Raw genomic sequence first — 13193 nt, 5'->3', positions numbered from 1 at the left:
TTTTTACTTCTTTTTTTTTTCAACTTACCATGCTTGATTTTTAGCCACAGCATCTACAGCCAACTGAAATACTATAAATTTTCTTATTTATTAGTTTATTGTCTGATTCCTTCCAGACAAAAATGCACACTCCATAAAGACAGGTATTTTTTGCCTGCTTTGTTCACTGCCTCTTGAACAATGCCTGGTTTTATTGAACTCCTACTATAGTACTATATTATACTATAGTAGGTGTTCAATAAAAAGTTGTAAAATGCATGAATCACCTCACCTGGCATACAGAAGGGACTTACAAATTATTAGCAAGTAATAATTATTATTTTTCAAATAGTATTTCATTGTAAGAATAATAACTAAGCCTTAAAATGAGAAGCTGTCACTATGCAGAATGGTTTACAGTGCAATAAACAAAACCAAGATTCCAGCTACACTGGAGTCCCTGGGTAGGTCCCAACTCACTCCCTGGCATGCCCTTTCAAGTAATCCCTGTGGCCACTCAGTTCCGATGCCAATCTGCACAGAGGAACTTCTGTAAACAGGCCACTCTGGCCTGTCATCTCCGCTCAAATCCTTCACGCACCCCGTGGGGCCAGGGCTAGCCTGGCGAGAGTGTTGGTCCAAGTTGTGGAGTTGGAGCTGGGGCAGGGACTCCTGCCAAAGGCAGCATGCAAGACAGAGCCAGGGGCAGCCTGTCACAGCCCACTAGGAAAAGCCTGGGTTCCAAGAAAAACAGAAGCCAGCACACCAAGGGTAGAGCCAAGGCCAGGGTGTGGGAGCCGAGAGCTGAAAGTAGGTCAGGAACCAGAACTGGGGTGGGGCAGGGGAGGTGTGCTTGGTCATGCTCTGCAGGACCACTCTGGGCTGGCACTGTGCTTGTGGGCCTGGGAGGGATGGGCTGGCGTAAAGGGCCAGTGGCAGGGGAGACTTCCTCAGCCTCTTGGCATATTCCCTGCTCAGTTCCTTTTCTGCAGACCAAAGTGAATCAACGTATTTGCTTCCTGGGAAGGGTTGCTCCTTTTCTCATGGGTTAATTAGCATTGCAACCCATTCCCCATTTGCTGATGCCCTCCAAGGTGAGCTGACCTTAGAGTTTTATTCCATTTTAGATTTGATCACCTACCTGGTATTTCTCTAAACATAAAAACATTTAAAAACCATCCCAAACTGAGACTATCTAAAATCCCGATCAAAATAATAGAGAATGATAATAAATATAAAGCCCCCCACCTCCTTCCAATTTCCCTCCAAGGTGATGTGAAATTGGGCTTCCTGAGAAAACAGTGGATGATTTAGGTCAGTGGTTCTCAAAATTTATGGTCTCTGAACCCCTTTAGACTCTCAAAAATTACTGACAATACCAAAGAGCTTCTGCCTATCCAGATTCTGCCTATCATTTTGCCATAACAGTAATTAAAACTGAGATGTTTTAAAATAATTATTCATTTAAAATGTAACAATAATAATCCCATTACATGTTAATATAAGTAACATAATTCTTACAAAAATAACCATAATTTCCAAACCAAAAAGCAATCAGCGAGAAGAATGGCATTGTCTTGCACTTTTACAGATTGTTTTAGCATCTGGCTTAATAAAAGACACCCGGATGCTCCTCTCTGCTTCTGCACTCCATCAGTCACCATAGGGGTGTTGAGGTTGAAGTTTAATGAAAATCTGGTGTCATGCACTCTGGTAGTTGGACATCTACTCTTCAAACAGTACCTGAAAGTGTCTTGGGCACCCCCAGAGGTCCTCAGACCATGCTTGGAAAACCACTGGTTTAGAAAACGATGAGGCTCCCATGCCCACCGCCTGTTCATGCCCTGAGGCTGAGGGTGAGCAGAGCTCAGGATGGGAAAGCAGACGGGGCAGGGAGCTATCATGGAGCGGGTGCTTCATTGTCCTCCCATCTGTCCCCACGCCTCACCACGTTTGGCCAGGAGCAGCCTGACCCCACCTGGCTCCCTCCTCCCAGGGGGAGCAAATGCTGAGATGGAGCATTCCTACGAGTCGTCCCTGAACCACGACTGGCAGGGACCAAATGCTGAAGGGGAACAATTTGGGGGAGATGGCACGGGGGACCTGGAAAGGGCAGCGTAGCAGTACTCAAGCCAGGATGCACAGATCACCTGAGATTTAAATGCTCCTCTGACCAGGCTGAGAAAGGCCCAGACAGCAGGAGTTAGGGAAGTCCCCCAGAACGGTAGCCAGGCACCAGAACCACCAGACTGAAGTGGGCTCAGGAAGCAGACCACCTGGGTTTGAATCCATGCTCCACCAGTTATACGTATAACTCACTACCCAATACTCAGCTTCTGTAAAATGGGATATCATGCTACCTATTGTGAATATGAGGCAAGATCATCCATATAAAGTTCCTAGCACTGTGACTGACATAAAGCCAGTAAGTTTTGAGCTGCTGTTATTGGCTATGGTGATTTGGGTGCAGGTCATCAGCCTCTGCCAGCTTCCAGGGACCAGCGACTCAGAGGAAGCGGCCACACACACAGGACAAGGCACCCGAGGGCAGGCACAGCTGCAGTCCTAGCACTGCCCAGAGTAGATGTGCCACCTGCTCCCTCTCTCCTCAGGAAATACAGGGTGTCGGTGACTTCCCCTGCCCATGATCCAGCCCCACAGAAATCCACGTGGTGTCAGCAGCTGGCTGACACACAAACATGATGTCACTGGAAACAGGTGGAGGAGTCGACCAGGTGCACTGATGGTGCTCACACTGTGTGCTCATGTGTGTGTGCACACTCTGTAGTCAACTCAGATACTCTCGTTTCCTTTTAAAATTATTAGAACATTTCAAATCTAATGCAGATGGCAGAAGGGAAACATAGAGTGGAAATATTTTAATGGCTTAGTCTTGGCCTGTGGACTGTCCATAGAGACCCGGAACGAATGGGGCTCGTTCCTCACTTGTCCTCGAGAACATCATCCTTACTCCATACACACTGCGTTCTGCCTCGGAGCTCAGCAGATCTCCCACAGAAGTTAAGAGCAACACGAAATGGGGCAGGGAAAAAGCTGGAGGGACCTGGAACACTCTGAACAGGCAGTGTAGCCATGACTCCATGTTTCACTAAGAGGCACAATGAATCATGTAATACTTCATTCCTAGACATGGGTGCTCCCCCAGTGTTTGCAGGGTGGAATCTGAGAGCCTTCAAACACTCTCAGTGCTGCTGAGTTTCAGGACATCTGCCCGACACGGTGAGCCTGCCACAGTGATGACCGGGCAGCTGGCCGGCCTTCAGGCTCTGTAGCTTTTTTGAATTCACACAGAGAAGTACTAAACAGGCACTTAATTAAGTGCCGTAACTAACAGAAATAAACTGGAGGGACCGTCTAGGGCCAATCCTGTGCCTCCTGGAGGAATTATATCTCACCATCCAGGACAGAGTCTCTGGACGGCCTAAGACCACGAAGGGAACCATGAGAACAGGGAGATAATTGGATCCAGGGCTCAACACGCTTCATCAGGAACACGATTACACAGGCTAATCCTCCAGACTCAGTGGGTCACACAGCCATTAGTAAACCTCATTAAAGGATCAACCCTCACACCCGGGTCTTGAGCATGAATGCAAAGTTAAGCCACAGACACATTGGGCAGATGAAGGGAGGAGACTGGCCATATGTCAAGACTGCACCTTCCAACCAGCCCCACGCCACATGCATTTGGAGGCCAGACTGATGGAGAAAGTGACTGAAAGCAAAGAGGGTTTGGGTTTTTTTCTTTTCTTCTTCCTTTATTGGTTGTTTCCTCAGCTCTAAATGCATGTTGAGAGGCAGCCTCCTAGCTTGCAAATCTACTTTGCCAGACTGCTTGGTGTGAAATGATGTGGTAGGCTTTGCAGCATGCATCACTCTAGTTTTCCTTCCACACACTCTCCATCTGAGTGTGACAATACCACCTCCTTGTCACCTTGGAGGCAGCTACAGTCTCTCAACAGGAGGTGCAAAGCTCTGCCTGTAATTTCTTGCTGACAAACAGATGCCAAGTTCTGTCCTTGCCTGCTGGGAGCCATGCTACTCAAGCTGTGTAGCAAAGCTCAGGCTGGAGGAAGACCGCCACAAATCAGGGGTCTTTGCAGTTGGCTCCCTCTATTACCCACCTTGATTTTGTTATTTTCCATTATACTATTGGCTTTGTTTTTACTTGCATTGTTGCCAAAGACTAAGCTAACCTTTGCTAAGCAGCACGGAAAAGATGAGAACATAAACTTCCCAAAAGCTTTTCAGGACAGCGCTCCTGAAGAATAGAACACGCAGGAGCCAAATGGTGATCTTAGCATAAAGTACTGAAACCTGCTGTTAGTGAAACATTGACCACCCCATTTCCACTGAGAATGCCCCCCTTGTTTATGCTAGCGAAACTAGTGATGGAAAGTTTTCTAGAAATCAAGTTATGAAAGAATATTGAATAGAATAACCCTGTTGACACTTAATCAATCATCTCATGTTTTCTTCCCTCTACTACCTCTATAGTTTGTTTTTCTTCTTTCCTAATCACAGCCCTTTACTAGAATTTGTGCCTCATACATGAAATTACCAAGCACCATGATTTTCCAGGAAGTAAAGATACCTCAAAACAAGTGCTGGGCATAGAAGCCATGGAGCATAAATCTGCAAAGAAGTGAAAAACTAACCTTTTCAAAGAATATTACTTCTCTCTCACTTACCAGCTTTACATCTCCCTGTATGGCCCCGTAAGATGGCTGGTTACCCAGAGACGGGTAAGATTCCTCAAGGGAGGAACAACCTAAGACAGGCACAGTCGCAGGGGGGCCATCAGGTGAGAAAAAGGGGGCCAACAGAGGTGAGGCTTAGAACCTCACCCCCCCTGTTTTGAGAGAAATCTTCTACACCTGTGGATGTTTTGTTGCCCTTGTTCAGCTTGGATTAAGACCTGGTCTGTAGGCACAAACCTGATCATCTATACCTGCCTTCTTACAGTTGTACATCATGCTTTCTATCTATATCTTACATTTACCTACTACATTAACATTTTATTAGATTCACATATAAAGTATAAAAACCAAATGAATAATCATACATTATATTTGATGTGACTGTTTATAGTTTAAAGTTTGTAGTTAAAACAGAAACAGTTTCTATGATATGAATGCCCTTGCATTGTTCACCATGTAAGAACTTGTTTAGTCCCTGCAGTAGTGGAGTCATGGACACCTGTGTAGCATATGTCATGAAAGAGAAATGTAGATAAGAAGGGGAAATTTAGTTTGCTGCCTACTGTGCCCTATAAAGGGGTATGAAGTAAAGATATGAGTTTATGATTTTAGATTGATTATAAATTTATTAAAGCCTCTAAGAAAATTTTTGTGGGAAAGAATCCTAGCTAACTGTGGCACTAGGTGACCTGTATTTCACCCTGAGCTGATAGACTCCATAGTCACTGCTACATACTGCATGCTCCTGCGGTCACATGCACTTCTTAGAAACTGTGTTGCATAGAAACGTAAAACACTAATAGAGTACATGTTAATGAGAAAAGTTTTGGTCAAAGAACAGAAAAACAATCACCTGTCTAACGCTTGACCAACCATAAATAGATTAGAAAGTAAAAGAAAGAAAAAAGCTTGCCTATACTTATTAACCAACTGTGTATTCTAGTTAATCATCAAAATAATAAAAAATAATCATGTCCTTGTACAAAATAGTATAAATAAAGCTGCCATCAGCACTTTGTCGAGAGACCACCTCCATCTGACACCGTGTCCTGTCTCTCCATACGCCGACTCCGTCCTGCACCTTCGGGCATCCCACCCCTAGGCTGGAGCTGGACTCCCGCACTTGCCTCCTCGGGACAGCCAGCCAAAGGGGGTCACAGGGTGTTAGCTATTCTCAAACAGGGACCTTCGGCCCCCCACTGGCTCTGAACCACACTGCACAGAGGAACCAGCCCCCAGAGGCCTCCTGAATGGGGAAGAACCCCATGGTCCTCAGATTCCTCCATAGACCACACTGGCCAGGAAGGGGCCCAGGCCCCCAGCAGGGGAGGCCTGGCGCCTCCTCTAAAACTGAAGCTCATCACCAGTTCAGGCCCCTCCCCATGGTGTCTCCCCAGGAGGGGTTTCATTTTCCCTTACTTAAGTGTTAGAATTAAGAAGGCCATGAAGCTGAAGGAGTGGAACGTGGTTTAAACTTGGCTAATATATGGCTCCTAATGCTAGCACCACACAAGAATCCTCAGACCCATCTTTCTTTCCTTTTTTCTTTTTAATGAGGTTACACTGACTAAATAATTTAATTAAATTTAGTAGGGCACTTTTCAGACAAACAACTCATACATTCTGGACAAGTCTAACATGCTTCAAATGCCTATTAGATGAGTTAATTACGCTTCTCAGATATTTGAATTTTTATGCCCAAGATAATATTTGTTTTGTGAACAAATATTTCATTACTTCTACTGTTTCCCCTGTTCCCTAGCCTCTGAGCTTAGGAGGAGTGAATGTGGGGGCCAAGGTAAGGGGTCTATTAGGGTTATGGGTGGTGGGGCAGAAAAGGGGCAGAAGAGGGCATCCGCCATACTGAGGATATTGTCAGTTTGTTCCCAGGACAAAATAAATATCCTTCCGCAGGTCACAGAAACAAACAAAACCAAAACCTCTTTCTCTCTGTCTCCCTTTCTTTCTCTCTCACAGACACATATTACAATACAGTGACAATGACTTACCTGTTCCTGAATTGCACATTTTCACAGAGGTAGACCTATGATAAACTTCACTCTCTGAACTGTCAAAGCTGTCATTTCATCAAGACTTAGATCATAACTGTCAATGCCAGATACAAAATGGGCGCTAACACTCTGAATTGCTGGTGACTCTGAGAAGAGCCTCCAGACCTAGGGACCTGCTAGAAGGAGCATCTTTGTTTCATCTCTTTGTATCTCTTCTTAGATACTGTGTGCCAAAGAAGGCCCCCTGTGTATGTAACATAGGCTGTGTGTTCAAAACAGGGGGGCACAAAATGGGAGGCAGGAAGGATTTCCTGACAAGATGATCCTGAAACAAGATTCCAACATCTCTGCAGGAGTAAAGGACATTTCCATGGTCTGAGATGACTCAAGAGCAGCACTTGAGGAGATGGGGGAGAACGGGCTGACCTGTGTAGTACAAGGGGTGGACTATGGCGGCCATGAGTGTTGCTTAGGGTTTCCTTTAAGAGAACCTGCAGCAGGGATCATCCTCCCCAAAGCCTCCAGCGGCCATACCTTGGAACTTACTGTGGTGTTCACACCAAGGGTACTTTTCTCTCCCACTGTTCCACCTGGTGACGGAGCACCGCCAGGCTCTAGAGTCAGGCCATTCCTGCCCAACAGACAACTCTGGCCCACGGAGCCCCTACAGACCCACTGAGACTACCCCCACTGCCCTGCACCCTCCTTCTCTCACCGCCAGGGGTCAGCCTGCCCGCGCACATGCTGAAGGCTCGGCCCACCTCCTCCCACTCCCTCCCCATGACCCTTCACAGATGTTGCCCCCTAAGTTGCTTGCATATCTAGTCCCACCTTGTGGTCTGCTCCTCAACAAACCTGACTTTGCTTTGATAAATAAATTACTCAAACTTAATTTATACAAAGTTATACTTTGTATAAGTTATATTTATATTTTTAAATAAAGGTAATAAATACTCAAAGCTCATCACTCCCTAGTTATTTTATTATTATAAGCTCTTCAGGCAGAAGTACTCTAAGGATAATAAAGGACTTCCAATTCTGCCAAGATGTAATATCCCCATTCCTCCCAGATCCTCTTTCTACCAACTAATAAACCCTGGACATCACACAATAAACAGGCACAGGAAGACTCTGAAAGGTGCAAAAAAGAAGTCAGACTATCCGAGGGAACTCAGGACCTGAGGAATGACATGGCAGCAAATTCTCTGGGTTTCCTTATTGCCTCCCATCTATGCCAGACAAGACTGTAGAATCTTCCAACCCAGAATCTCCAGCAAGCACAGACAAAAAATCCTCCAAGAAAAGTTCTCCCTAGTTGAAGAGTGCCGAAAAGGCCTGGAGTTGCTGGGCAAACAATAGGCCATCTTTGGGAGTGTTGGTGGGGAGCGGACCACCAAGCAAGTGGCAGCAAGGGCATGCAGTATGATTCCAGGCATCAGTGGGGCCTCAGGAGGCGTTCCCCACAAGCGGGTGAATGGGGAGCTTGCAAAGATGTGGGCTTGGCTGCAGGTTTACTTCAGCCTGATTCAATGGGAAGCCCTGGAGTATAAATGCACCTCGGAGTCACGCACTCTATCAGTCCATCATTCCCAAGGAGCAAGCAGAACCTCCTGTGTTTCCCAGAAACGGAACTTCCATGGGTCTAGGATGATTCCAAGGAGGGTCAGCTGTGAGCTGGTACAGTCAACATGAGAGGAGCCGAGAAGAGGGCCGGGCCTGGTCAGGTGATGGGGAGGGGTATTAACATCAACAGCTATAGCAGCTTACCACATAAGTTAGAGACCGACAACAGCGACAAATTAAATAAGGAAAAGATAACAAAGAAAAGAAAAGCAGAAAAGCAATCAGAGAACAGAAAAAGTGGAACCAATGAATCCAAATGCTGGTTCTTTGAAAACAACAATCACCAGAGATTATTGTTAAACATTGTTCTGGAGGAGTTAACCAATGCGAATAGGCAAGAGTAAGAAATTAGAAAAACCAAAACTGGAAAGAAATATGTAGAACTATCACTATGTACAGATTGTACTGATGTCCCCCATGCTTGACCTCTCCTTGATCCCTGCCCTTTGACACTGCAGTTCACGTAAAGAGGCAAAGTCTATTTCCCTACCTCTTGAATCTGGGCTTGGCCATATGACTTGCCTTGGACATTAAGACATTGGAAGACTTGAGGGAAAAAATAAAGGCTTGAAAAGGTCCCCGTGCATTCTCCTTCCTCTTGCTCCTCTACAACCCCATGGGAACACGACAGAGCTGATTTCAGAACATGCCCAGTCTGGTCTGCTGGGGCAGCAAAAAGTAAAGGACACGAGAAGAGCACCGTTATCTAAGCCAATGCCACCCTAAGCCAGCTGACCTCCAGGCAGCCCCAAACTATGTACAAGAGCCCAGTCGAGACCAGAAGAACCGACAAACTCATGATCAATACTAGACGTTCAGTGCTTTGAACTACTAAATGTGGCATAAGAGCTAACAGATACAATAGGACTGTATCCCTGGACGCCGCCAAAACAACCAAATAGAAGTACTACACAATAAGACTTGGAGGCTGCACAATTGAGAAAAGGCAACAGATTTCATATAGATACATAAACAGTCAGAAAACACATGAGAGTAAAGATCTTCCTGGCAAAAGTACTAAAATAAAAGAAAAATATATGGAAGAATAAACTTTTAAAATGCACAGAATGTATACAAAGAAAACTTTAAAACACTCCTGAAGAGAAGGCAAGTAATGACTCTATAGCATCTTACTACACTGATGGATAGGGATTGACATGGGGTGGGGGAGGACTTGATAATATGGTTGGATGTTGAAACCACAATATTACTCATGTGAAACCTTCATAAGACTGTATATCAATGCACAATGAGATATCACCTCACACCAGTAAGGATCACCACCATCCAAAAGACAAACAACAAAAAATGTTGGTGAGGATGGGGAGAAAGGGGAACCCTCCTACACTGCTGGTGGAAAAGTAAATTAGTTCAACCAGGCTGAAAAGCAGTATGGAGGTTCCTGAAAAAACTAAAAATACAAATACCATTTGACCCAAGTATTCCACTCCTAGGAATTTGCCCTAAGAATGCAGCAGCCCAGTTTGTAAAAGACATATGCACCCCTATGTTTATCGCAGCACTATGTACAGTAGCCAAGAAATGGAAGCAACCTAAGTGTCTGTCAGTAGATGAATGGATAAAGAAGATGTGGTACATATACACAATGGAATATTACTCAGCCATAAGAAGAAAACAAATCCTACCATTTGCAACAACATGGATGGAGCTAGAGGGTATTATGCTCAGTGAAATAAGCCAGGTGGAGAAAGACAAGTACCAAATGATTGCACTCATCTGTGGAGTATAACAAGAAAAAACTGAAAGAACAAAAAAAAAAAAAAGCAGCCGACTCACAGAACCCAGGAATGGACTAACAGTTACCAAAGGGAAATGGACTGGGGAGGATGGGTGTTAAGGGAGGGATAATGGGGAAAGAAAAGGAGGCATTACTATTAGCAGACATAATGTAGGGGGGGTGGGCACGGGGAGGGCTGTGCAACACAGAGAAGACAAGTGGTCACTCTATATAGCATTTCACTACGCTGATGGACAGTGCCTGTAATAGGGTATGTGGGGTAGATGTGGTGATTGAGGGAGTCTAGTAAACATAATGTTCCTCATGTAATTACAGATTAATGATACCAAAATTAAAAAGAAATTAATAATAAATATATAACAGGGCACAAAAGTATGAATAATTGTCAGGAAAAAAGACAATTCTTCAGTAAGAGACACTCAACTCCACTTATAAGAGAAATGCAAATTAAACAATACTCTATCACCTTTGTAAAGACAAAGATCAAAAAGTGTAATAGTTTAGACATGGGGGGAGGCAAACAAGACTTCTCTTAAACCTTTCCTCCACAGACAAATTTAGCAAAATATATCATTTTTTAAAATTTATATTCCTTTTGCCCAGCAACTTTACTTTTAAGAAGTAATCTTATAATTCCACATATATGCAAAATGCTATTTGTTCATGGATAGCCTTCAAGGACAACAAAGTATTAGGGTCCATAAAATGTCTCTCAATCTGGCTCTTGGCAAATAAGTTATGGTGTGTACACGTGACACAATACCAAGAAACCATTTTAAAAAACGAGCTGTTCTATATGTACTTACATGCAAAAACTGACGAAATATAGAGCAAAATACTAAAAAGTAAATGTGGAATGCTATCACTTGTACTTTAAAATAATTATATTCAGATACACACACACACACACACACACACACACACACACACACACATGCTTGCCTACACACCGAGGGAATGGGCGAGAAGAAACCACTAAGTGTGAAGCTGCAGTGAGCATTCTCCCCTACCTGCCTCTTCAGTAGTAGCTGGACAGTCTGTGTTAAAAGCCCTAAAAATCTTGCTTCAGCCCATGTAATTCCGCTTTTGTAATCCATCCTGAAGTACTGTGTTCACATGTGCCCAAAGAATTATCTATAATCAAGAAAAATTGGAAACAAGTACCATGTGTGTTGGCCGTGCCATTTAATATTCCTCAGTTCTGCTCTACAGAACAAAACAACTGGATGGATGGAACTTAGGACATGTCAAATACGGAGAGTTAAACAAGCATGGAACTTGTAAGACATGTTAGTTATAAATGAAGTAGAACACATATGGTTTAAACATAGATAGGAAGGGATCAAAGAACCAAGTGGTCACCTAGTACTCATGAGCACCCAAAATTGGCCACCCACTGCTGGTGCCCACTCTGGATCAAAGTATCTGCCTGAGACAGGGGAAGACAGGCACTTGAGACCCAAGACGGGCTTTGACAAGAGACCTATGGCCAGGCATGCTTGCCCCTGCACTTCTCCAACAGAGTGTGTGTGTATGGGCTCCAGGCCCCTTCCAACTCCCGAATCCCGATGCCCATTCTCAGAGCTGGTCCTCATGACCACATCATCAGCCGGGAATGGTGTGGAGGCAGAGAGAAAGAGACAGGCTATGTGAATGCTGCCCAAGCCAGGATCCAAATACTATAGTTTAATATATTCACCTACTCTGTCTTCTTTCCCTTGCTTCTTAGGGTGTTTGAATCATTTATTAAGTCAATTTAAACAGCCTAATTTGGTCTGTGGGTCTGTTTAGGTCTTCTAGGACAGTATCTTTGGAGGCCACAATACCATCAAGATAACATCCTACCACCACAGTTAAAGGAAATGATTGATTAAATTCTCCTATAGCCACATAACAAATTATTTAAACTACATTTCCACAGTTTGAAATAATATAAACACTGTTAATATTAATTGAAAAACAAAATATAAATATGAACAGAATGTAATAAAAAATATCCAAATTTTATTGAAGGGAAAGGTTTCTTTATAGATCTATGTATATACTTGCACTAAAATATTACCAAGTTATCTGCAAGGTAATTCTATACACATGACCTTTAAATTTTTTTATATTTTTCATATGTGTTACTTTTGTAATCTGGAAAAATCATAAACTGTTAAATATGCACAGAGAAGTTCAAGATGCAAGATGCCAGTGTGAGAGGTGAGACAGAGAACTCCTCCCAAAACCAAAAATAGCATGAAAATGTAGTTAATTCATGCAAATAACCCTAAAACAGCAACAGGAAAGAAGGTTACACCAGAGTGCCTGCAGACCTCACGAACAGAACAGACCTCACCAAACAGGGAAACCAACGAAGGCCTTGATCCAAGCGGCCCGAGCCGTCTCCCCGCCCCAGCACACCCGCGGGAGGAGGAGAATCAGGGAGGGGTAGGGGGTGGAGGCCTGGGACTGCCGAACCCCTCCCCACCGGCCCCGGCGCTCTGCTTTACGAGCAGAAACCTACCTTGTGTGGGTCTCAAGAGGATAGGCAGCTCGGACAGGTGGAGTGCTTAACAGACTTGACATACTGGCCCTTAGTGGAGGACAGGATCCCCACCCGGCTGCTCTGGGTCACGGGAAAGGCAGGCAGTCTGAGAGGCTTCCTTGCAGCCAGAGGCCTGCCGAAGGGGCGGGGTTCGCGCAGGGCTTGCTGCGCAGGGGGAGGGGAGAGCTGGACGAGCATGTCTGCGCCTGCTGCCCAGCAGGTTAGGAACTTTGGGGAGCTTCAGCGGCTCAATCCCCCTGGCTGCCTGCTCAGCTCCAAGGCCCCCCACTGTGACACACAGCCTGCTGCGCCTCCGGTCGGGAAACCGGCAGTCACTGTGCTGGTGGCAGGCCAGCCAGAGGGAGGCCCGGCCCACCACAGCTAGAGACTCCGAGCACAGAGGCTTACACCTGTGTGCTCCGCCCACTGGCTCTGACACCCGAGACAGGCAGCACAGACAGAATCAGCAAACAGATCTCTCCTCCCCCCAGGCACCAGCTCCGCTCCCCTACGGCCCCCAACCTCACTCTACGGGCTGAGCAGCTCCAGAGACTGGAACCTCTGGGCAC

The 13193-nt window shown here is 45.1% G+C and overlaps 1 long non-coding RNA gene across 1 annotated transcript in view; it reads right to left on the bottom strand.

Moving 5' to 3' along the window:
- The window catches only part of LOC140844041 (uncharacterized), a 71555-nt gene that overhangs the window by 5786 nt on the left and 52576 nt on the right, over positions 1 to 13193 (bottom strand). The gene's annotated exons all lie outside the window — the stretch shown is intronic.

The sequence above is a fragment of the Manis javanica genome, chromosome 10, assembly GCF_040802235.1.
Source record: "Manis javanica isolate MJ-LG chromosome 10, MJ_LKY, whole genome shotgun sequence".
Taxonomy (NCBI): domain Eukaryota; kingdom Metazoa; phylum Chordata; class Mammalia; order Pholidota; family Manidae; genus Manis; species Manis javanica.
Note: the sequence above shows the minus strand (reverse complement) of the source record. Positions and strands in the feature narration are given on the sequence as shown.